Here is a 27,044-nt window from a genome sequence, read left to right on the forward strand (position 1 = left end):
TACCTCCAGGCAGCGACTAAATAATGCACCATCAAGTATTTCGAACAGGAGCAATGATGATCTCTTGAGCTGTGGATCATGGCACAGTGTTTTTGTTTTTTGGTACATGCATTTACTTCCTTGATTCCTCTGCCTGTTTATTTGATTATTCAGGGGTCCTCTTTTTGTTTCATTTTATGGGTCCCTGGGTGCCCTGGTCTCACCCAGGGCATCCAGAGTGAATGCCAGGACACCACGGGGAGAACCTCAAGGCCCCACAGGCCCAGCCGCCTCCCCGCCTCATGTGGGAGCTGGCATTACTCTCATACACAGGAAGCTACTGGAAATGGAGCTCCCTGTGTGCGAGAGCAACAGTTTAATCTCTTTCCCTGCCCGCATGCCTGTGGGCAGGGAAAGGGATGTAGACTCTGCTTCCAGCAAGTGGGAGAGGTTTGACAGCTCCTGATTGCTGGAAGTAAAGTGTTTGCTTTTGCTTGGTCCAAACTGTCAAAGTTCATGCCAAGCAAAACCAAACAGCTGTGTGCTGGGGTTGGAAACCCCGGGACACAGCAGAAGCCGGCACTGGGTGGGTGGCAGTCCCCCGGGTCATATATCTCTCCATGAGGGGAAGCCACAAAGCCCCCTTCCTTTTCTTGTGCATGGGCTGGCCCTGGGCAATTGGTGGTCCCCGGGGCCGTATATGGCCCCCCTACCTCTTTTTTCTTAAGAAATTTTCTCTGGAAAGGTGGTGGTCCCCATGGCTTTTAAAATCTCATGGAGGGCGGTCCATTTGGCTCCCTTCTTTTTTAAATACAACCCCAGGGAGGTGGTGGTCTCCGGGGCCGGGGAGGGGGGTTCATGAGGTCCCCCATATGTTTAGATAGCCCTGGGGAAGTGATGATCCCAGGGCAAAAAAATGTCCTTGAAGGGGGGGCCACATGCGCCCCTTACAATGTTTTTAGTAAACTGTCCATCCCCCAGGATTAGGTCCACCCAGGGGTATAGTATAAATGAGTGCAGGAGACTGCACTTGTTTTTTTCAATGTTGCCACAAATTTGAAGATCCACCCACGATTTCATAGAACCTTTACTTTTTTAACCCCCAGCTTGGTCCCTGTGGGACCCTACCACCGCCTAGGGGATCAGGGTATTCCTACCCTGCCCCTTTTCTTTATTTTTAATGTTTTTTGTGGGACTCAGCTGAAGAAGAGTTTTAAGATGGCTGCCAACACTGGTGGTTGAAGTGTTGGCAGCCAACCAGATTTCAGCATGGTGACTGTTGGGTTCACGGAGGATCCACGCCCTCTGATATGCAAATTTCGTTTTTGGTTAATATCTCTAAAACTACTGAATAGATTAACACAAAATCACAAAAAGCGTGCTTTAAAGACCAAGAGCTAGCTTCCTGACAAATTTAGTGTCATTCATTCCAGCAGTTCAGGCTACGGTCATGTTCAAAATCCCTATGAGAATTAACATGGGTAAAATGCATTTTAGGACTCCCTTTTCTCAGTCCCCTCTTCACAGATCACCCAAAGCTTTCCAGACAGTACAATTTTGGGGGATAATTTATTGAAGCTTCACCAAATGGCCCCAAAGATGTAGGAAAGTCAAAAAAGGCTTTTCCTATGGAAACTAGGTCCTAACTATAACTACCTACTGGCGACCACCAGTAGGTAATATATATCACTAGCAATAATACATAAATGACAGTGTTTAAGGCTACGGCTGAAACGCGTTGGTCTCTTGTCTGCACTGATGGTGAATATGATTAAATGAAAAATACTTACAAATAGGTTGGCGCCTGGCTGTGCTGCTTTTCCTTGGCCCCATGCCTGGGTGGGATGCTCTTAACTCTTTCACTTTCTTTTTTTACCATTCTTTTCTTCATGTTTAGTGGGCTACCTGACCTCAGGGGGCATATTAGGGGTCAACCGCATCAATCCACCCCTGGGGCTAGAAAAACTATTGATCCCGTTCAGAGCTAGGGGAACAAGGTCTGATGCTTGGGTAGACTTTCCAAATCCATCTTTAACGCATTTTGTCTCACTTGTTTTGTGGGCTTTCTGTCCATTCGGGAAGCAGATATAGGGTTTGAATCCCAATCTGTCCCCAGTTGAGCATAAGGACTGTTGTTCCAGTTCTGGGATAGGAGCACAGCACACTAGGCGAGCTACCCCCATCCTATTTATTCTCTGGTGCCTGGTAGGCTTTCTACCACCTCACTGGGGGGACACATAGTAGAACATGCCCCCTATCCATCCCACGGGGGGGAAGAGCAACTGTTGTGCCTGAGGAATGAGGGAAACAATGGCCCATGTTCAGGCACTATTCTTCCCCAGTGTTAATGCAATCCTCAAGCAGGTATACACTATAGAGAGACAGCAATCGAAAGGAGACACAGTACTCGTTCAAGTGGTGCATCACCCACAGAGATTGGTGTTCGGGGGGAACAAGCTTATGCCCCTAGCACTGATCACAAGTGAAAGCAAACCATGCCATTGGCATTGTCTACTATCATTTTTATTTTGCAGTGATATCAGCATGATGTGCTCGTCACAGTAAAACAAAAATATCAAACTCAAGATGCAAGGAAAGCTTTTCCATTCAAAGTCAAAGCTTTGATTTTGGAAAGGACAATGTTTCTAGTGTTTTCATCAAACATTATCTTTCTGAGTACGGAAGATGACCTGTTGACCTCCTTTGCACTACCAAGGTAGTGAAATATGTTTATGAGTTGACCTCTATATTAAAGCTGTTGAAAGAGGACAATTTGCAAAATTACATTTTTCTAACTTTGGTTAGAAAAGTAGTACAGTCCTCAAATTTCCAGCATGTACATAAATATGTATGAAAAATAAATTGAAAACTGCAATTTTTAATCTGCTACACTCTTTGACTTTGCTTTTTTGTTGCCTGTCTCATCTTTAGCAATAGTGTTCACAAGGTGCTAATCTACTTTTCCTGTTTATGCCCGTTGTGGCTCACATTTGAATTAACCCATTTCACTTCTAATTTCCCATGGATAAACCATCTCCTGATGCCTGGTGTCTAAGGGCACAATGACAATACATTTCAAGAAAGGCAGAAATCTGCATGCCCCATTGCAGATCACATCCCCCTGTCAAAGAAATCCAGAGTACTTGCTCTCTTTTTGTAAAAGGGCAATACTGCCACATCAAAGTCTTTCACCTCTTGAAAGAGGGGCAACTTTGACATAAAAGGTCTGTGATTTTCTCTGATCCTTGTGAGGCAGGGATGGAACAGTCGTGGATGATGTGTAGAGACATCTAAAGAGGCCCAGGGGGAAATCAAGGTGTTCTACAAATGACTTGGGGATACATGTTGCAATAAATCACTTTTCTGAAACAGCCACTGAGTCAGGCTGTTGAAAAATACGCGGGTAAAGAACAAGAGCTTTATTTTTATTTGCTTTGGGTTTATCCTTTTTAAAACACTGTCTCAGCACTCGTGGTTAAAGTGTTGAGTGCAGCAGCCTGCTGCTCATGGAAAAATGTGTGTCTTTCTGCTAGAGAAACATGGATAGTACTGAGTCTTTGGCACTGTAAATCCACTGCATTAGCTAGGGAAGATAGACACTTGTTAATCCAAAAGGATAATAGATTCCAGGTCATACCCTGAGGAGTCTGCATATAAATTGAACTTCTCTCCTGATGCTGAAGAGTGCAGAATAACCTGGGAATATAGAAAGCTGTGCCATTGGAATGAAAAACAATACAAGAGTGGTTTTCTTAGTATAAACGCCATATAATTGTGCTAATGTTTGAGAAAACAAACTATAAATGAGCCAGACTCTCAATGAAATTGTATTTTATTTACATTTCTCTGCTTCAGACCATAATGACATGCATCTAGTAACTGTTGTCCCACCCTAATTAGGACACGGCAATATTTACTAGGAGATGACTGGGGAGGAGAAGGCGGTGCAGCTGAAGAACGCGCTTTTAGACACCTCTGCATGGGCCTCACTGATTGTGACAGACGTACTCCATTGCCCATAACTCTTTGTTGGCTCAGCGCTGGCAACCGGGCGTAGAAAGCAGGGCAGCTAGAGAGAGCGCGCTAAGTTAGCATTAGTTTCTTCATTTTTATCTTAAAATGGTTGAGCATACTGCTGATAAACTCTATCAGTTTATTAAGGTTTTTCTGTTTTGAACAATAATATTTCTATTAAATAGTAATTGTTCTCAATGTCCCAGTGAAATTTTAAGCCAAAGAGTTACAAGATAGCAAACTATGTATGAAACGTGCATGTATTTATTCCATTTAATGTCTTATTGTATATAAATTATATTGACTATGTTAATTTGTGATGTTTTATGATCATTTTGTTTGTCTATGGATTTTTTCCACTGGATATGCCATCAGAGGCTTTGCTAGTAGAAACACTGTGGTTTCCACACCTTTAAAGGAGGTGGGTGAATTACCAGTTCATGTTGGGTTACCTGCTACTCTAAACTCTAAATCATCCAAAAAAGATTTTGAAGTCTCCTGGAAAGAAAACCACATTGCATTCTTGCTAACATTAAAGTATTTATTGATAGTATATTTTCTAAAGAATACTCTAGAATAGTATGGACAATATTATTTGTACTGTATTCCAGTCCACAAGATGCCTGCAAACTTTGGAGTTAGAGAAGAAGGAGCCTCAATAGATAAATCTCTCTATTGCAGTCTGTTATAAAGGTTTTTAAACACCACCATATGGAGTTTAATTTCTAACTATAACCATCTTTAACCCTATTTTTTACCAATATATGTTTGCCATTTTTGTAAACAATTTCTATTGTTTTCTTCCAAACACCAACCAATGACTTTCAATCCTCAGAATAATCTACAATAGCATTTTTACAAACTATAATGTATTGGTTGGTCAGCAACAAATTAGCACTGTATTACACGTCCAGGAATCAATTATCAAATGAGACATCAAAAACAGGTCATAAGACTAGAGAGTATGAAATGTTATCTAACTAATCCATGCCTATTACCCACCCACACAAACCCAAGAGAATCACCTCACAGCAGAGGATAAATTAGGCTGTTGCTCAAACCATATATATGGTTGTCTTTTTGTGAATCACTACCTGGCTGTTCTAACTTGGACTGTTTGTGGTGCATGTTTAAACAATTATTATTAGTAAAAGTCAGACTGGCTATTTGAAGCTGCAGGCCAGCCCTTCAGCACAGCCACATACCTGGCCGCACTCTCAACGGGGTCTCAAAAGTGACAGCATCCTTCTGCAGTGGAATGCCTGTGTGGTCCCAAGAATCCCTGTTAACCCTCCCAGGGGACACCCTTGAGAAAGGGGGCACTGTAGGGGTGGGCAGAATGTCCTGTTATACTTGTGGAATTTGCAGAATATTTACCACTAAGCGTTACTGTTTAACATGGACTTCAGGCCAAATTATACCAGTTGCAGCGTGGCGTGATTTTTCTCCCATGAGCCTCCAGAATATGAGAGCTGGTGAGTGCAAGCAAGAATTTGCATCCCCTAATGAGATTTTCCAACTAAGGTGGTCGACGGTGTTCATGAGCAGTCGTAGTCAGAGGGCTGCCGTTCGCGTAGATTTGCTGACGCTATAGTAAATTTTCTACTCGAGCGGTTGCAAAATCTAATGCGGTTGGCTGTGCGCTCTTGTGGATCGCATGATACCGTTTGCACAGATTTTTAGCGCTGCATGCACTAGTGGCGCTAAATTGCAGTGCAAGCTGCATAGTTTCCACCCATTTTTGGAATTCCTTGGAATCTCGCAGAGTTTTTCTGTAACTCTGTGAGTTCTGCCTACCCCTAGTGCACTGACATTCTATGTGGAACACGCCATGTGTGCCTCCAGGCAGCCTCTTTGAGATTGCACCCATGTCTGAAGTACAGCCTGGGTGCAGAGGATTCCATCATTTGCATGGTATCAGGCACCCTTGTAAATAAGGGAGCACCCCTTTTTGATCACACTGATGTGCATTTTGTGTGAGAAATTGGGTTGTTGGTTGAGGAGGGAGGGAGACCTTCTCAAACACAGCCACAATCTGTGTCAGTGTGTGAGAAGTTAGCCTGGCATATGCTGGTCACTAGTTATAGTGGCCACCTTGCACCAGTCCAATTCGACTCTTATGGTTGATAGGTTTAAGACAACCTTTTAAAGAAAGCTATCCTAGTGGTAGCTGTGGAGAGCACCCTTCAGGCTAAGTCTCAGAGGAATGTAAAGCAGCTTGTTTTACCTTATAATCGCTTGAATTACCAAATGAAAGGACACCACACAGGTATATATATCAAATATATATGTATTTATTACTACACACACTCTACTAATCTCTTTATGAGATTAGAAGCCAGGTACACATTCAAATGTCAACGTTTCACAATAAATTAAGCACAAATATGGCTGGAGCCCTAGGGGCGTACCAGACCATATACTAAAAAAATGGTATAAGAATGTCGACTTGCAAAATGACAAGGCCTATGGCCTGGGGAATCGCTGGGGCTTCACTACTGCAGTGTTAGCAGGTAAGTAACAGGCCCACGGGAGACGCGTGCAGTGTGTGAACACAGCCGCGGGTTCCCTATTGATTACAATGGAGCAAGTCGCGGTTTGATTTTTAAAGTTTTAGGGTACTTCGGGGAAGTCTACCAGCAAGCCACTTACAAGGTAAGTAATTCAAGGGCCAACACACACTAGGGCACCGGAGTGCACAAGTTACCTCACCCAGGGAAGCCGGGTGCATAGGTGGCTTTTGGTGTCGGGTCGCGTCGCTGTTTTCTATGGAGACCAAAGAAGACTTGCTGCTTGCGTCGACTGAAGAAGTGTCCGGTGGAATCCAAGGGTGGATTCAAGAAGCTGAAGACCTGAAAATTGAAGGGACAGTGTTCAAAGTCACTTGCCAGTGACCAGTGGTCAGGAAGATGGCTGACCAAGGATGTCGGGTGATTTCAGGTCGTTGATGGTGTTTGGACTCTTCGCTCACGAGGTCCAGGAGGGATCGACAATGACCAGCAGCTGGATTCAGAGGGTCCCACGAGGTCTGCAGCTGATGGCGGTATTGGCAACCGGATTGGAGCCAACAAGCCTTGGCAACTGCAAGTCTTGTGTAGACTGAAGAAAGTTGATGGTGCAGACCAGCAAGGTCTGAGGGACTCACCCAGCGAAGATAAGTGAGGGCAGGCCTGGAGCAGCCAGAGGAGCCCTTTTAGTTGATAACAAAGTCTTCGGAGGACCCGCAAGCCAATGGGAAAGGGATCGCAAAGATGCCTCTTCAATAAATGCTTCACAGAAGCCCACGGTCACTCGGGACAGGGTAGGCTGCTGATTTTCGCTGCAAGACCTGCTGGAGGCCTGGGATTCAAATGGTCCAATGCACAAGTTCGTTGAACGTCATGAAGGGGTTGCACTTGACAATAGTGCACTGTCCCCGTGTATTGCTGTTCCTCGTCACTCGTGGGGTCCACTCGCCACAGCTCTGCTGGGGACTCACAATGGCCGTAGAGAAGTCAGGAAATCCACTTCCAGGGCAGCAGGGACTTCGAACTTCGGCGGGAGCGGGAAAGTTTGCAACCGTTGATAAAGGTTTTTGGTGCCTGCCAAGCAGGGGAGTCACTCCTTGACTCCAAGGGAGATTCTTCTGTCTTCCAAAGGTAGTGGAACGTCGAAGGGCCAGGATTCTTCTTTGTAGAGCGTCATCCAGGGTTATCTGATTTGCAATGGCAAAGCCTGCTATCTTATAGTGAAGATAGGGGCGGGACTAGCTCTATGACCACTCCTCTGGGAGGGTCAGGGTAGGGGATGGTTACACCCACTACCCTTTGTCTAGTTTCACGCCAGAGCAGGGACAGGTAGCCCCTGAACCGGTTTGAGCTGGCATATGCACAGAGGAGCCTACTGCTCCCCCAATGCAGGACTTCAAAGCACTCTAGAAGTGCACCCACCCAGCCCCAACACACTAAATACTGTCTGGAAGGTGGTGACACCTCCCTGTGACAGGATGCCTATTGTTGGGCTTCCTCCACTGCGAGTTTCAGTGAGCAGCAGGAGGGCAGCTCAGTGTCTGTGCTGGTTGCATCCATTTTGTGATGCCAGGGCTCTTTCAGATATCTACTGTGTTACCACAGTAGGTACATGTCGTCCCCTCTGGAAGGGTGGGATCATACTCCCACCCCAGTTACTGGTGTGGGGGTATGATTCCAAGTTGTTTGACACCAAACACGACATGTTTTGATGCAGTCATTCCACAGTTAGCATTTACAGCGAGGTTATAATGCACTTAAGAGTATATGGTTTAACTGCATCCACAAACAGCCACAAGGAATAGACCCTGCCAGCTGCAGAGGGGCCCTGCTCAGGCAGAGGCACCCCCTCACATTGTAAACCAAGCACCCTGCCCTCAGGATTGATAGGGCCTGCCATAGGGGTGGCTGATAGGTTTATATGTGTGTGTATGGTGAGATATAGAAACCTATATCTCTGTGAGGAGTGCTAACACTACCTCACACAGGCTGCAGTAGCAGGCCTGTGGTGTCCGATTGAGTCTGCTTCCCAGGGGTGGCATAATACATGCTGCAGCCCCTGGTAGGCCTGTGAAGTACCTATGCTCTAGGTACCTAAGGTACCATATGCTAGGGGCTCATAAGGTACCACAGTATCCAATCACTAGTGCATCTAATATACAGACCAAGTCATTTAGAGAGAACAGAGAGACTGGGGCCCTGATTAGCAGGGACCCGGCCAGACTATAGCCAGAAACCAGTGTATACATCAGAAAAAAAGTGGGGGCAACATAAGTGCAGATCCTACTCTCCTACACAGTGTGAACCATAAAAGTCACCAACTTAACCTGAGCTTAACCTTCTTGTAACTTGGCAAAAAACAATGCGGTTTAACTTTGATGCAATGTGTAAAGTATTCATGCAGCACATGAACAGCAATAAAGTGAAAACACAATGCAAGAAAAATCCCACATAAATTCAGAATAAGAGAGTAAGATGTATTGTGTTATTGACACAAATACAGCAAAAATCCAATTGGTAGAACCGGAGATATGCAATTTCAAAGATTTAAGGTAGATATTGCACCTAAAAGCACAAAGTGCCACTCGCGGTTAGCTGGACTTGCTAGACCAAGTTAAAGGCGCAAGTTCAGGCAGACCGTGATGAAACACAGGCCGAATACAGGGACCAGGCCAGTTACACAGAAAAGGCTGCATTCTAAAGTCCAGCATGAAGAATGCCATTTGTGGTAGAGGAGGACGCGAGGGGCATGGAGAGTGTTGTAGATGGTAGTAGCTGTAGAGAGTAGAGCAGGTCAAGCATAACGGATGGTCGTTGTTGTAGCATGCAGTTTCTGTTGGGCATGCTGACGGTCATTGCTAGAGATTCATGTTGGCGGGAACCATGGGCTGTCAATGCTGTAGAGCGAGCTGCAGATCTTGTATTGCCGATTCTCGCTGGTGGTCACTGTACCGCCGTAAGCCCAAAACTTCTTCCACCAGAGACCAGCAAGGCTTAGGCAGGTCCAGATGCAGCAGGTTATCTGGGCAGTTGCAGAGAGGACCCTGGAGGTTGCTGTGTTCCTCTAGCACAAGTTCAGTCAGCTGACCCTTGGAATAACTTAAGCCTAGGATGAAAGGTGTAAGCTGAGTCTTCCTTCCCAGAAAGCAGAGTAGACGTCCAGCAGGAGGGCATATTTTTTTTTGTATTATCTGCAGATCCAGGAGTCTACTAAAGAGTGGGTCTGGGGGTCACATTTTTTGACCTGGTGCTCCCTTTGGAATGGGAGAATCTTCTGGAGTTTTCACCCTGGACAGAGGTGTCTGGAATTTCTTGTATCCCTACCCAGGTCCTAACTAGCCTGGGGGCACAATAGGCTAGTATGAAGTCCCCGGTGAATGAGCTAGGCCAGTGCCTTTGAAGTGCAAGTGTGGTAGGTGACAGCTACACTCCTCCATCCTGCCAGAAAGGACACATCCTGCAAACATCCAGACCCTCTATTGTGATGCTGTCTGGGAGAAATATACAAAGGTCAGCTGCCAACTACACCTGGTCATATATCTCAGGAAAAAGGGTGCATGCACCAAATGGTTAGGACAAGAAAATACCAACTTTCTAAAAGTGGCATTTTCAAATTTGTGACTTTAAATCCATTACCATTAAAGAGGGTTTTGAATTACTTTTCATCAGACACCAAACATGGCTTTCCTACCTGCTCCTAAACAAAGGTTATCACTTATTAAATGTAATAAGGTAACCCAAAGTTATCCTAAGGCAGAGGTAGGTCTCGCAGTAGTGAAAAATGAATGTAGGTATTTTTCACTGCAAGGACATGTAAAACTAAAAAGTTCATGTCCTACTTTTTAAATACACTGCACCCTGCACTATGGTCTGTTTAGAGCTTAACCTAGGGGTGACTTTTAAGTATTAAAAAGGAAAAGTTCAGTCCTGGCAAAATGTTTATTATCACGGGGCCCGGAGCAAGGGTAGGACAGACGATTGTTGTTCAGCCACCCTGCCTTCAGAGCAACGACATGCTCTGCCTTCCCCGTCAGTCGTAGACTCTATCACTGCAGCTCTTCTGCCCCTGTATAATCCTACCAGGGGTCACTCTACTGCGTCTGGTCGTCAGACATGAATTCGTGAACGAGACCAGCGGTAGTGCACCACTCACTGTTTTTACTTCATATTTGGTCCTGATGAAGTGCCACCAGACCCGTTAGGGGCTAAGCATGCATGAAACATGTCAACCTTAGCACCACACTAGCCCTATAGGATCATTACATCCAATGGGGACCCACTACTTTTAATTAGGCTAGTGCTCCCTGAGAATTAAACACTTTTATTTAGGACTGCCCTAGACCTATTTTAATACACACACTCACTGCACAACCCAGCCCACACACCCGCACCCACCCAACAGCTTCATCCCAAAAGATCTCCTCCAAAGAGCTCCTTCGCGTGTGCCCATCGGACATTGTAACGCCGGTCCGATGAGGAGCAGGCCCAATGATGAAGCATAACATCCTTCGAGGTGTGTGAGGGCACACCTTAGAAAAGACCTTCCTTTCCCTTCCTTAGGAACTGCATACCCACCGTATATTTAAAATGTTTATTTTGCCAGGTAAGAATGGCAGTTCAAAACTGCAGATCCGTAAAGGCAGACCTAAGACATGTTTAAAAAGGCTTTGTAAGCAGAAGTAACAATACGTGCTGCCGGCCCACTAGTAGCAATTAATTTAAAGACCTTGGGTACATGTAGGACCACTTTAGGAGGAACATAAAAGTAACTTAAATCTGCTAATTGGGCGAACGCCAGTTTTAACATTTTAATGGAGAGAACACAAGCACTTTAGCACTGTTTAGCATTGGTAAAGTGCACAAAGTCCTAAAAGCCAACAAAACGGGTTCAGAAAGCAGGAGGGGTGAAGACAAAAAGTTTGTGGGTGACCCTGCATTGAGGCCCCGATTCCACAGTTTCCACTAGCATGATCCATATTACAGAAGGGCAGAGCAAGCATCTGCAGTCCTACTTTAATACCAAAGTATATTGGGGCACCAACAATAGACACTCACACAGGTTACCCCACATGGCCAATTGTATTATGCACCCATTGGAGCTTTTAGTATTAAGCTCTTGTTAGCTGGTTATTGTGTATTGTGCCATAAACACTGAAAACCAGTCTCAGTAACAATTACAGACCTTTCTTATCTTTTATTTTCAACGCAGCAATTTTATATTCAGTCCTTAAAGGTTCAAAGGTCACAACAATTATTGAAACGGTCATAATCTAAATGTCTGGTCACTCAGCAACCTGTGGTTTTATGTAAATTCTATAGGCAGGTGGGAAACACAGGTTAGGTTTCACTAACTCTCCCTTCAAACATAGTAACGTTTGCATGCAGAAGCAGACACAGTGTAATGTGCAACCAAATCACTCTCACCTTTCCTTGCATTTCTAATTAATGATGCTCGTGATGGTTATGGTCATTGAGCTTGCAATACTTTTTCTGGGTGATTAATAGGACATCCAAGCATTTTGAAGGAATTAAAAACTAATGACGTCATTTTTTTCATTAAAGACCTGCTTATATGCTAACAGTTCATAGATATATTTAATGAGATGGCAGACACTGAAACTATAGCTCAGCCCTATTCAGCGCTGCCCGAGCTAACGTCCAGGCCTTTCGGAGCAGGGAAGCGGGCTGTGTGCATGAAAGACGGATTCTTCTGCAGAGATCTACCCATGAAATGAAGCCAGCTCAATGGAGCATAGATAACATATTGTCCTCCTCTAAAAGCATACAAGTAAGTAATAATGCATGGCAGTTCCCCTCTCAGTATAGTTCACAAAAGGTGACCCATGCAGTGTTTACCAAAGAGGTCGTAAGACAAGCTGGTTTAGCTATGTGGAGCACAATAGGACTGTCAGTCAACAGACCCCATGCTTGATGCAGGCACCGCGCTCTGCTGCTAGCAGGGCAACAGAACATGCTGTAGCACAATGCTCAATATTCAAGCAGGCTATGCTTAACACAGAGTACTTTGTTTCACTTTGCAGCCCTGGCATATGATGGCTGTATTTCCTTGCACCGACCAGCTCAACTATCGTGAACACAAAGAATTTTATAGTCTGTGGGAAAAGTCTGTGGCAAAGGATATGGGAGGGGATAACGTTTAATGGAGTTAAGTGCTTCATTTGAAATGCAGATAAAGAACTATGGTCTTTTTCTGGATCTCCCCATAAAGGTTTTTATTTTCTACTAGTTGTCTTTATCAAAGTTCAGAAAAGATCCAAAACTTTTTTCAGATTGTTGCATACATGTGTGGGCTTCAAAAAGCAATTCCATAGCATTTCATTACAAGCAAACATCAATTCTTTACTCACAGAAGTTTTATTCAGACCCACACTTCACAAACAAACGGCTACGTTTTGGGAAGCAAATTCAACTTTCTGTGGCAGTGAAACCTGGCGTACAACTAACACCTTTAATTTTATCAATGCTGTAATGGGACAAACGAGGTCAGATGAACATTTTGATTTTATCAACAGGATCACAGGGAGTAAAAAAAAGTAAATTCTGCCTTGAGGTAAAGGAAATTAAGGGTAATTCTGGAGACATTAGACACAATCTACTTTCCTTAAGTGACTCGAGACCTTTAGTTTATGGTTAATGATTCTTAAACAGTTTTATTATTTTTTTCAAAGACCAGTTTCAGGCATTGTCCACGCCTGTTTTGTTCCAGGGCTAAGCTGCTCGCATGCGAGGGTCCCTGGGGTCCCTCATTTATGCCATCCTACTTCACATTTCGATCATCACTTGACCTTCCTCATCTGAACAATGTGCTTCCGTTTTTACATGTACACCAAAGACACCAAGATGCCCTTCCCATATCTCAAGCATGCATGGTGTTTTCACATTTTTGGCTGTCTAAGTTTTCATAAACAACTGGCTCAAGCTAAAGTCTGACTAGACAGACATTTTATTGTTGAATAAAGTAAACATCTTTGGAGCTAGATGTTCTGGCAGCCTGAAATAATCCCGCATAGATATATTTTCACATCTTTTAGAAACATTGAAATTCTGATTGATGATAGACCTTCAATGATAAAAATAAAACATGTTGGCAGTGACCACCTCCTTTTGTATCACCTAACAGTGCAGAGATAAATATTGCACAGCTCCCATCTCTGGTTGTAGGAGGTGCGGGGGGTATTTAATGCCCTTATCCGTTCAAGAACAATCGATCCAGAGTTTGATGGCTCACCTTCTCAATGGTTCCTTTACAGTTGATCCTGTTACTCCTTTGCTGCCTTTTCATCGTTGGATTACAGTCCACATTGAAACTGCCTTCACAAGAAGACGCAATGTGGTTTTCTCGTTTCCGTTTGCCAATGCCTTCCATTTTTCAAAATCACCTTTATTATTTTTATCATACATACAGCAAGATGCACATCTTTATTCCTGTTAGAACTGGGGTCTCTAGTTGGCAGAGGTAGGTACCTTTGACCAAATAGGAACCCTTGCTTCTAGTCAGGGTAAGGGGGTACACTCTTAAAATAACCCCTGCTCACCCCCTTGGTAGCTTGGCACAAGCAGACAGGCTTATCTCAGAGGCAGTGTGTAAAGCATTTGAGAACACATACAGTGACCCAGTGACAACACTACAGATTGACACCACGCAAGTTGTAGTATAAAAAATAAGTATTCTTTATATAGATTTAACACAAGACCACAAACGACAAAAATCCACAATACTGTACTTTAAAAATGGCAGAATTAGCTTAGTTCTCTTTAGATGTTAAATGCGACACTTTGAGTTCAATGTACCTTTGGATGCGTAAAGCTATACAACAAAAGAGTTGCAGGGAAGGTGATGCGTCGGTTCCTTACCCGCAGGAACAGTGATGCGTCGGTTTCTTACTGTGCTTCCATGGTGGTGCGACCCGCAACGCCGTGATACGTTGAAGATCCGGTGCAATGAAAAAAAAGATGGCGTCTTCTCCTTGATGCTACACGATGCCTGCACGCCTGACGGCTGTGCGGTGACGTAACGATTCTTCTGAGCCGCGACAGGCGAGACATGCGAGACGCTTTGGTGATGCAATGCGACGTCTGCAGCGGTGACACCCTTCTTCAGTGATGCGGCGACAGCGGCTGCGGCCGCGACATGCTTCGAAGGTAATGTGAAATGCTTCTGCGATGTGTAGCGACAGCTGTAGCGGCAACACCCTTCTCCAGTGATGCAACGACAGCGGCTGCGGCGGCAACACGCTTCTTCTTCGTGAGTCGCGCTTCCAGCTCCTTGCGACACGCAGTCCCTCAGAAAGCCCAACACAACTGCTGGCACTTCCAAAGAACTCTTGGGGAGCTGGTTGGTGAAGTCTGTTGTCCCTGAGACTTCAGCAGGAGGCAAGCTCTATCTCAAGCCCTTGGAGATCCTTCACAAGGTGATGAAAGTACACACAAAATTCCTCTCTCCTCTCTTTGGCAGTTAGGCAACCACTGCAGGCCAATGCCCCAAACAGCACTTCAGCTTAGGGATAGTCTCTCCTCAGTCTCTCTGGTTCCTCTCCTCAGCAAAGGTTTCTTCTTTTCCCCAAAAGTTATCTAAAATTCTGGGGCCTGGGTCCCCCTTTTATACACAGTTTCTCTTTGTTCTCTGAAGGCAGAGAGTCCTTTGCCTAGTCCAAACCAGTTCTGGTCAGTCCTGGAGCACTTTGCTGACAATACTCCTTCTTCCTTTTCACAGTGCAGGGCAGAGACATCAGACACACCACAGGAGGTGGAGCCAGCCTTGTGGGGGGAAGGCACAGCCCTATTCAGGTCCCAGGTGCAACTCCTCCTACCCATCTACATGCAGATCTCTCTATTCAGCCTAGTGCTGACTCACCCTGTCTCCTGGAATCCCCCAGCCCGTGTCACTCAAACTCCAGACAAGGAATACAAAACCTAGCAGAGGCAGGCTTGGATAGCTAGGCAAGAAAATACCTACTTTCTAAAAGTGGTATTTTGAAATCAGAATGTTAAAACCAACTTCACTTAAAGAGGTATTTTATCATTCTGAGTTCAGGCATACTAAACTCGAATTTCTACCTAGTTCCCTGAGTCAGTTAGGATTATAAAATGTAATAATCAAACTGCCTAATCTGGCCTATGGGGAACAGGTAGCCTTGCAATAGTGAAAAACGAAAATGGCTGTAATTCACTATCAGGACATGCCACACACACCAGGGCATGTCCTACTTTATCCTTACAATGCACCCTGTTCTTGGGCCTACCATAGGGGTGTCTGATATGAAAAAAAGGGAAGGTTTAGGGACTGGCAAGTGGGTGCACTTGCCCAGTCAGCATGACAGTACCAGACTGCACACAGGCTCAGCAATGGCAGACCTGAGACACACTTTACAGGCTGTTTCTGTGGGTGGCACAACCAGTGCTGCAAGCCCACCAGCAGCATTTGGTTTACAAGCCTGGTGCATTGTACTAGGGTTTGACAGGTAAACCAAACTAGCCAATCATGGAATCACTAATCCATACATCAATTTACCATAGGGAGCACTTGTACTGTGGCACTGAATAGCAGTGGCACAGTACCCAAAGCATCTAACACCAGCAAAAACACCTGAGGCAACAGCAAAAAATGGAAGGGAGTCCCACGCCAAGGTGCCAGGTCTAACAATTCCCTTTATCATAAAATTTCTAGATCCGCAAATATTACTTAATCCATGTTTTTTCTTCATCATAGATTATATTTCCCCCCTAGACAGTGTGCTAAATGTACACCAGACACTCCCTCCAAATGCGGGTCTTGTGATTTTCTTAGCAGGTGGCCTTATCCATATTTTGTTTAAATGCCCTAATACACTTCTTTTTTAACACAAGGCTTTGTCTAAAACTAAATGGATTTTTAACTTGCAATCTCTTTTCAATACCCAATATCTTTTTCTAGGCACTTACATTTCTCATTTTATCCCATCTTTCGGTAAGATTAAATTACTAGATATATTGTTAGCAATAGCTTTTCAGCAAATTGCATTTAATTGGAAAACCTCATCTAAACTATCATATAGGATTTGATGAGATTGTTTTTGCTCACATCATAAGATAGATGGTATCTATATCGCTCAATATTTACCTTCTCACAATGTCCAATTGTTATGGTTACGTTTGACTATGTTTTTAAATCAGGTTGATCCTTGTGTTTTATTTACTAGTTTCATAACATCTGAACATTTTTAACCTCCTTGAATACGTGGTGTCTCTGATTTTCATCCTACATGTATCGCCTTTAGATATTATTAAGGCTAATTGTTACAACATATTATACATTTAGCAAATTGGTGAGGACATTTTCTTCTTTCTTGTTATTATTATATTATATATAGTTGATGTATGTGTGATTTTCCCCCACTCCTTTTTTATATATTCTTCCCCTCTTTTCCTGAACAATTTAAAGACTTAAGCCAGTTACACATGACATTTATTGTACTTATTCTTTGTTCTCACTGTCTATATAATTTGTTTTACTCTGAGGTTTTACATAAAGTCTTTTAAACATGAGAAAAGTAGAAGAGATCTACCATGGTCCACTTTGTTAGGAGAAAACCCAAGGCTCTAACTAATATTACAGTTAAAAGCTGGCCCCTTTAAGTGGAGAACTTCCTATTAATATCTCTGTCCATTAGAAACCTTTCTAGTCCTAGCAAAGACAACTAAACCATTTATATTCTTAATAATGCTCCACTAAGAAACACTGGACTAGGCAGCATTTAAAGTAGTACTTAGAATTCTGGCAAATGGTATGTGTGTTGTAACAGGTACTAACGGGCATATTAACAAGGGCCAGCGATAATTATCGCTGGCCCCACATAGCGGTAGAAATATTATCACCGGCTATCGCTGAAAATTATCGCCATGATAATGCTATATTAACAATACCTAGCGCTATGGCGATAATATTTCAGCGATAGCGGTGTTTACCATGGAACATCGCTGGTTTTCCAGCGATGTTCCATGGAAAACAGCAATAAGATTGCTGATACGACCCTGTGGTCGTATCAGCATAATTCACCTACCATTATTAGTATGCCTTAGTCTGGAATTTAACAGACGTTAAATTCCAGCGTTAAAACCGAGATAGCGCGATTTTTATTATCGCTGCACCTCCTTGTTGATATCTCGAAGCTGCCTTTGCGATATTTTCAGGTGTTGTTTTCACAGCCCCGCCTTCTTTGCATCTCATTAGCGATGCGAGGCGAGGCTGTGACAAAACGGGCTCTACATCAAAGAAACACGCGCTAGCGTGTCCTTGATGATATTGCAATATAATTATCGCCGCTTATCGCCCGAAAACGGACACTAAAACGTCGATAAATATATCGCCATCCCTTGCTAATATGCCCCTTAGTTATTAATATTATTATAGATATCACCTCTGACTTGCCAATGAAACACCTATCATCAAGGAAGCCTGACCATGTTCATCCAAGAACTTAAGTGAATGCATGTAGTGTCTGCTCTAGTGGCAAAAGGGACTATCTGAAGAGATGCTAGTAGCTTAAAATCCTTTAGACACAATTCTTGTGGGGCACTTTGCAGTCTGCTCGGAGTGTTTGACTATACCTTTCTAATTGCCAAAATCTGAAAAGGTGGGCAGCAGTAAATAAGGTTAGATGGATCAATAGAGAAATTCAGAATTTAATAGAATGCTGTCACAGTAGGGCAGCATAGGTTCGACTGTGTGTATCCAATGGCTTTGTTATCTGTTTAAAAAATACCTGGTTGAAGGATGTCTTGCCACGTGGATTGCGCAAGGTCTGAAATGTTATGTGAATGTATAAACCTGTGTGTTCCCATGCCAGTCAAATGGGCACCTTTGATACACTAATAATGAACCAATGTTCATGAAGATCTGTTGGATTACATTCTAGAAAAAACACTTGAGCATATTTGAATTAGACCCATTGGGTTTAGTAAAGAACTGTGTCGCTTTGCGATGTTCTAACCTGGCCACTGATGTAGAATACTGTATTTTTCCATTTCTATCATTCTCAGTTTGGCAGTGGACACTATAATGATGGCACCAAAAGCTATCTTGAAATTCAAGAGCATATTCTCTCATGAAGTTGACACTGATTCTCTTGTAAATACATTCTCCTGCATTATAGGAATGACTAGAAAGATGCACTCAGCACTTCTTGATCTCCTGCCCAAAGATTCACCATCCTGGATATAGTTTATATTTAGTCATTGATGCAATGGACAATGGCCCTTTGTATTTAATGGGGACATTTTGGTGTGACACCCTTGCCGTGGTTTCCCCTTATGTTTTTGCCCTCAGACCTCCAGCTTTTACATAATTTTGCTGGCCTTAGGAATCTCTGCACTTTACCACTGCTAACAAGTGCTAAAGTGTTTGTGCTCTTTCCCTAAAACATGGCAGCATTGGCTTATATCCACCTGGCATATTTAATTTACTTGCAAGTCTTACTAGGGACTGATAAGTACATTACATATGCCAAATTTACAGTGGCAATATATGTGCCCAGGGCCAGTAAATTAAATGCTACTAGAGGACCTGCAGCACTGGTTGTTTCGCCCACTAAAGTAGCACTGTAAACATGTCTCAGGCCAGCCATTGCAGAGCCTATGTGTGCAGTTTAAACTGCCATTTGAACTTGGCAAAGAAAATATTTTGCTAAGCCTTCCTCTTTAATACATATGTCACCCCAAGGGGTAAGCGCTGGATGACCCAGAAGGTAGAGTGCAATGTATTTGAAAAATAAGACATGTACCTTACAGTTTTACATGTCCTGATAGTAAAAAACTCTTAAAACCGGAGTTGCCTTATTACATTTTATAAGTGTAATTTCCAAATATAAAGAGATAACCAGCTCATGTTTGGTGTCGCTGAAATTCTAATTTAAAATGCAAATTTATTGTGAAGTCGAATTGTAAATTACAATTCACAAATGCCACTTTTAGAAAGTTCGAATTTTCTTGCCGTAGCCATTTGGTGCCTGCAGCCTGTCTCCGGTCACATGGCTGGGTGTAGTTAGCAGTTGGGCTTTGTCTATTCCTCCTACACAGCCACACACAATGGGAACCTAAGTATGGTTGGATGGGCCATCACTCACAGAATGGGAGGGAAGAGCTGGGTACAGCCCTACTTAGACTTGAATAGACTGTGTTCTGTCTCCACACAAAGGGATGCATACCCCCTGTATTTAGTCTGGATCCAGGGCAGGGAAGGTAGGGCTTCCGTGCACTTCAAAGGCATGCTTCTAGAAGCTTGTACCCCACTTTTAAATCACAATTGTGTATAAAAGAAGGACCTCAGATAACAACTCTTCAGCACCCTTCTGAACCTGTGGCTACTCTCAATCAATCAATCAGTGACACTTATAAAGCGCGCTACATACCCGTAGGGTCTCAAGGCGCTGGGGAGGGGGGGTGCCGCTACTGCTCGAACAGCCAGGTCTTCAGCTTCTTCCTGAAGGAGAGGTGGTCTTGGGTCAGGCGCAGGTCGGACGGGAGGGAGTTCCAGGTCTTGGCGGCCAGGTAGGAGAAGGACCTTCCTCCTGTAGTCGCTCTTCGGATGCGGGGGACGGCGGCGAGGGCGTGGTTGGCTGATCGGAGGTGGCGTTTGGGAGCGTAGAAGTTGACTCGGCTGTTGAGGTAGCTCGGGCCTTGGTCGTGTAGGGCTTTGTGTGCGTGGGTGAGGAGGCGGAAGGTGATTCTCTTGTTGATGGGGAGCCAGTGAAGGTCTCTCAGATGACCGGAGATGTGGCTGGATCGTGGGATGTCGAGGATGAGTCTGGCTGAGGCGTTTTGGATCCGCTGGAGTCTCTTCTGGAGCTTGGCGGTGGTCCCGGCGTAGAGGGCGTTGCCGTAGTCCAGTCGGCTGGTGACGAGGGCCTGGGTGACGGTCTTCCTGGTCTCTGAGGGGATCCACCAAAAGATCTTTCGTAGCATGCGTAGGATGTTGAAGCACGCCGAGGAGACGCTGTTGACTTGCCTGGTCATGGAGAGGGAGGAGTCCAGGATGAAGCCCAGGTTTCGTGCATGGTCTGTCGGTTTGGGCGCGGTGCCCAGGGCGGGAGGCCACCAGGAGTCGTCCCAGGCGGAGGGTGAAGAGCCCAGGATGAGGACCTCCGTCTTGTCCGAGTTCAGTTTCAGGCGGCTGGTCGTCATCCACTCGGCTACCTCTTTCATCCCTTCGTGCAGGTTGGCTCTGGCGGCGGCGGGGTTGTTGGTCAGGGAGAGGATCAGCTGGGTGTCGTCGGCGTAGGAGATGATGCTGAGGTGGTGTTTGCGTACGATGGCCGCGAGGGGGCTCATGTAGACGTTGAAGAGGGTGGGGCTCAGTGATGATCCTTGGGGGACGCCGCAGATGACTTCGGAGGCCTCTGACTTGTACGGTGGTAGGCGGACTCGCTGTGTTCTTCCGTCGAGGAAGGAGATGATCCATTCCAGCGCCTTGTCCTGGATACCGATGTTGCTGAGGCGCCGTGTTAGGGTGCGGTGGCAGACCGTGTCGAATGCCGCGGAGAGGTCTAGGAGGATGAGGGCCGCTGTTTCTCCCTTGTCCATCAGGGCTCGGATGTCATCGGTGGCGGCGATGAGGGCGGTCTCGGTGCTGTGTTTGGCTCGGAAGCCGGACTGTGAGGGGTCGAGGGATCCGTTCGTCTCGAGGAAGGCGGCCATCTGCTTGTTGACGGTCTTCTCGATGACTTTGGCTGGAAACGGTAGAAGCGAGATGGGGCGGTAATTCTTGAGGTCGGTGGGGTCCGCTGTTGGTTTCTTGAGTAGAGCGCTGAGTTCGGCGTGTTTCCAGCTTTCGGGGAAGATGGCGGTGTCGAAGGATGTGTTGATGATGTCTCGCAGGTGGGGTGCGATGACAGCGTCGGCCTTGTTGAAGACGTGGTGAGGGCAGGGGTCGGTTGGTGAACCGGAGTGGATGGAGTTCATCGTGCGGATGGTGTCTTCTGTGCTGATCGGGGTCCAGGCGTGGAGGGTGGTGGTGGGGGGGGGTGGCAGGTCGGTCGTGGTGTGCGTTGGTTGGTTGTTGAAACTGCTGTGTATGTCCGTGATCTTGTTGTGGAAGTATGAGGCGAGGGAGTTGCAGAGGTCTTGCGATGGGGTGATGTCGTTGTTTCCTGCGCTGGGGTTGGAAAGCTCTTTCACGATGTTGAAGAGTTCCTTGCTGTTGTGTGCGTTGTTGTCCAACCGGTCCTTGAATGCTGTTCTCTTGGCGGCGCGGATCAGCTGGTGGTGTTTCCGGGTGGCCAGTTTGTAGGAGGTCCTGTTGTCCGGTGTCGGGTCCTTTTTCCAGACTTTCTCGAGGGCTCGGCAGTTCTTCTTGGAGCTCTTGAGTTCGTCGGTGAACCATGGGGCCTTCTTGCTGGCGGGTCTGCTGGGCGGGGTCCTCAGCGGGGCGAGCTCGTCCGCGCAGGTGGTGATCCACTTCGTGAGGTTGTCGGCGGCCTGGCTGGGGTTCGCTGAGCTGGCAGGAGGGTGTTGGCTCAGGGAGGTGGCGAGCTGGTCTGCTGTGATCTTGTTCCAGCTTCTGCGGGCGGTGTGTTGCTGGTGTTGGTGGGTCGTCGTTCTGCCAGGAAAAGGACTACTGTGCTGCTAACAGGACTGCCACTCTGCTGGACTGCTGCTCTAAAGGAACTGCCACCCAGCTGTGCTTACTTGCTGCCCTCTTGCCTGGGGAAGAAGAACTGGACCTGCAACTTCATCTTGAACTCAGGATCCCAGAGTGACTCAAGGGGCGAGTCTGCTGGACTCTGATCTTCAACTCGGAGACATAAATGGCTCCACAACAGCTTGTCTTCAGAGAGGTACTGACCCTCAATCTTTTGGGCTCTTCCTGAACAGGTCAGTTTGTTCTGGAACCGTGCCACTTGCACCAAAATCCAGCACATACCACAGTTTCTTCACACAGCATCATTGACTGCCAACGGGGGACCACCAATGCCAAACTCCAGCCCGCCTTATGCGATGCCAGGCCTTCTCTTTGCACCATGCCAACTGCTGCACGCAGCGCTCTCCTTGCGACCCTCTCCAATGCGAACGGGGACTCTTGGCGCAAAACATGAAAAGGTAAAACTTCAGTAGGTCTAATATGGGACTCTATCCATCCCACATTCCATCAAGGTCGTCCTGATCTTTTGACTTTGACCTGGTCCAACACGACCAGATGGCTGTGGTTGGCAATTTCTGCTTTTAGACTCTATATTGCAGATTATTCCTTAAATATTCATAACTCTGATTTTACTGAATGGATTTTTGTTGTTTGTGTTTTGTTTCATTTATTAAATTAAGTTCTATTTTTCTAACCTGGTGCTGGATCTTTTTGTGTTGTGTTTTCACTGTTTTACTGTTTGAAGTGTTGCACAAATACTTTATACATTGCCTCTAAATTAAGCCTGACTAATCTGTGCCAAGCTACCAGGGGGTTGGGCACAGGATAATTTAAGGTTTGCTTGTGCCTTACCCTGACTAGGATCATAATTGCTACTTGACCAGGGCTCATACCCCAGTCAACCACTAACCCAATTTCTAACAGTGGGTATACTTTCTTTATAATTTCAAATATAAACAGTCACACAAGTTACAAAATTTAGTGTGTAAATAATGCATCTTCTCTCTGGTGCTTTCTATTATATATTTCCTACTTTTGTAATGATCCAAATATGCAAGACGTGTGTCCCACAATTCAAACACACTATCAAAATGTAGTGAACACTGCCTTGCTATGCTTAATAAATTCTGACAGAATCTTCTGACATTTACACTCAATGTAATGTCAGATCTTAAATAGTATTAAAATCATTACTTGTTAAGTCTGGTCAAAGGTTTCAGTTTATAAGCCTGAGCCCAACCCCTGGATACTATGGCATTAAGCAGGCAGGTTTCACTTCAGAGAAAATGTGTATAGCATTTAGAAGAGCCAAAACAGCTAACAAGTCAAAGCAACCGCATAATAAAAATCACCCTCCAATTTACAAAAGTAGAGTAATGTTTAATGAACAAAAGTGACACCAAAATGACAAAAATCCAAAGAGGGAAACCGGAGATGTGAGTGTTTAAAGACTTAAGGAGAAATAGTGCCAAAATGCTAAAAAAAACAATGCTAGTGAATGGTCATGGTAGACCAGAACCTAGGTATCGTTTTAGGTTGACAGCAATGGAGCACAGACAGATGCACCAACCAGGTTCAACCAAGTTGGAGGTTTTACCTTAGGACATAGTCTTTTCTCTGGAAGTCAAAGTCCTTCAGTTGGTAAGGCAGGCAACTGTGTTCAAGGAAATCCTCACAAAGTCAGATACGCATTGAACAAGGTCCTGTTGCAGCCATTGGTTTTTGTGGGAAAAGCTCCAAGCAAGATACATTCAAATGTTAAGCCCAGAGAGATCCTTTCACTGATCAAATATTTTTGGCGCCTTCTCCTGGTCAAGATTTTTACCTTTTACCTAGTCTCTTTTTGGAGCTCTTAATCCTTCAGTGGGGCAAGGGTGCGGCTGTATACAATGTTAAGTTCAAGTGGCCGGATAGCTTCTTGCCGAGTGTCAGCTAAATCTGGTTTGCTGCTGCACTGGAGCTCAGAGTGATGTTTTCTTTGCTCAGTGAGGTTACACCTTGGGTGGATAGTCTGAGGTAGTTAGTCCCAGTCCTCCAGATGTCTGGAAGTCTAAACATTTTCTAAGACCCAGGTTTTCAGAGATGACAGGAGAAGTTCAGTTGCATATAGCCAAGGGCCTGATGACCTTAGGGACAGAACTTTGGTGGTCAAGACTCGTTCCAGCAGACCACCAGCAAGGTCCAGTTGGCACTGGTCATCTGGGCACTTCAGGGAAAAGGCCTCTTGCAGTTTTTTGCAGCACTGTAGCCACACAGGAGGCCAGCCAACTGACCCTTTGGGTCTACATCTTTGTACTGGGAACAAAGAGTATATTCAGTTCTCCAGGGCTCTTCCCAGGGTACAGCACATTCAGTCCTCTTTTCTTCTGCAGATCCAGAAATTGTTCTGTGCAATGTGCCTTGGAATGCGATGTTTATGCCTGGTACTATCTAAATTCAAGATGGGGAAACCCATCTAGAGTTGTGACCAGGAAAATGAGCAGCCCTCCTCTGTGGTCACCTCAAACCAAATATGGGAACAGCTTTCCTCCACTACATTTGGTGCCTGCCTTACTGGGAGGGCAAACGTTGTAGCCTTTCCATGTGTCACCCAACATTTACTTGAGAGGGGGAAAGCCCCTTTGAATTAAATTAATTCCTGGGTACACACCAACTGATCTGCCATCCAGGGCAAGATAAAACACCTCTTCACACTAAAGCCATTGTATCTTCTCGTGGAACAGTTATCACATCTCATCAGGCCTAAGCCCTCACTGGGCTAGAGCTGCAGAGCTAATACAAATTAGCCTCCAGGAGCTTCAGATAAAGAGTAGCTTTCTAAAATGTACCTTTCCTTAAGATGTATTGTGAGTAATTGGGTTGTTGTTTGAGGGGAGTGTAAGCCCTTCTCAAGCAACAGCCACAACCTTCATTGGGATGAAGCACTAAATTAACCATAGCTTAACCCACTGATAGCTTGGCACAAAAGTAGTCAGGCTTAACTGAGAGGCAATGTGTAAAGTATTTATACAGCACAGTAATAAAGTGAAAACACACAAAGGGAATTTGGTCCTGTATCACCTTATCTTCGGACTCAGAAGACAGTTTGTACACAAATGCCTGAGAAAGTAAGGTTCAGTGGGGTAAGGCAGTGGGCGGTGTCTGAGGAGGAGACGCTGTTGGCGGGAGCCAGTGGATGAAGGCGCCATGAAGATTTCTATGTTCGGTCTTAGTCTCTTTTATGGACATCAAAAATATCCAGCAGGGCACAGCTGCAGGCTGTAGCCGACAAAGCCCTTCTGAACAGGATTTGCTGCTGCAGAGAAGAGCGCAGTGGGAGCTACACAGAAGTCAGGTCGATGGATGATACACCTTGGGCGGATCGGCGAGCAGCTAGGTCCCAGTCTCATTTCTGTTCTCAGGGTACTTTTCTGGCAAAAATCTCTCCTAAGTCCCACATTTTGGATTTGGGCAATCTGGGCAACCTTTAGCACTACTTCTAAGGCTCCAAGACTAGAGGAGCACCACTTGGAAGATCAGCACTGACTCAGGCTGGCTCTAGGTGTGAGTTCAAGAAGGTTGGAGCTTTTTCTGTCCCTGAGGCTCTGATCAGGAGGCCAGCCAAATGGCCCTTGGAGTCACGCTGGAAGTCTTGGGTTTAAGTAGAGAAGTAGGTTTAAGCAGCAGAGCAATCTTTTGAGGACACAGGGCAGGTTTCGGGAGCATGCCAGTCTTCTTGACACAACAGGGCAGTCCTCTGAAGTACACAGCAGGCCACAGGCAGCACAGCACTCCTCTGAGAGTACTTCTGCAGCTCTAGACTTAAACGCAGGAGTGGGTTTGAGGGTCCTAATATTATACCTGGTTCCAGCTTTGAAGTGGAAGAAACTTTAGGAATTTTCCCACCACAGAAGTGTCTAAAATGTCCTGCCTCCCTGCACTGGTCCCACACTGTATGGAGTCACAAAAGACTAATCTGAAGATCTCTGTGTGTGAGATAACACAATTGAGCCAGTGCCTTTGAAGTAGAAGTGTGGCTGTGCACAGCTATGCTCCCTCATGCTGACAGGATGGCCCATCCTTTCAACACAAATTCCCCCTACATTGTGGCTTCACAAAGGTCAACTGCCAACTACACCATGTCATGTGACACAGGAACAGGCAGCAGGCACCAAATGGTTGGAACAAGAAAATTACAACTTTCTAAAAGTGCCATTTTCAGACTAATGACTTGAATTCCAAGTTCATCATTAATGAGTATTTCAAATTACAATTCCGAAGACACCAATCATGAGATTTCTACCTGCTCCTAAACAAAAGTTTGCACTTGTAAATGTAATACGATAACCCAATGTTGTCCAATGGGAGGGATAGGTCTCACAGTAGTGATGACAGATTTAAGTATTTTCACTACCCGGGCATGTAAAGCTTAAAAATACAGGTGCCACTTTTGAATTACATTGCACTCTGCCCTATGGGCTGTTTCGGGCCTACCTTAGAGGTAACTTATATGTATTAAAATGGAAGTTTTAGCCTTGGCAAGGGAGTTATATTGCCAGGCTGAATTGGCAGTTTGAACCTGCACCCAAGCTGCACTGGGAAACTTGAGACATGTTTTAAGGGGATACTTATGTGGGTTGCATAATAACAGCTACAGGCCTATCAGTAGCATTTAATTTACAGGCCCTGGGTATATGGGATACCACTTTACGAGGGACTTATAAGTGAATTAAATATGCTAATCAGGTGTAAGCCAATTTTACCATGTTTTAGGGAGTGAGAAAAAGCATGTTAGCACTTGTTGGAAGGGGTAACGTGCATAGAGTTCTATGGCAAACAAAAACAAATTCAGCAAAAGAGAAGGGGAGAAGGCAAAAAGATAGGGGGAAGACCATCTTAAGGCTGACAGGATAAATATGTATAAAATCCAA

The 27,044-nt window shown here is 45.1% G+C and overlaps 1 protein-coding gene across 2 annotated transcripts in view; it reads right to left on the reverse strand.

Moving 5' to 3' along the window:
* Positions 1–27,044, reverse strand: part of ANO2 (anoctamin 2) — a 1,601,761-nt gene that overhangs the window by 590,161 nt on the left and 984,556 nt on the right. The window lies entirely within an intron of this gene.

Source organism: Triturus cristatus, chromosome 4_1 (assembly GCF_964204655.1).
Source record: "Triturus cristatus chromosome 4_1, aTriCri1.1, whole genome shotgun sequence".
NCBI lineage: Eukaryota > Metazoa > Chordata > Amphibia > Caudata > Salamandridae > Triturus > Triturus cristatus.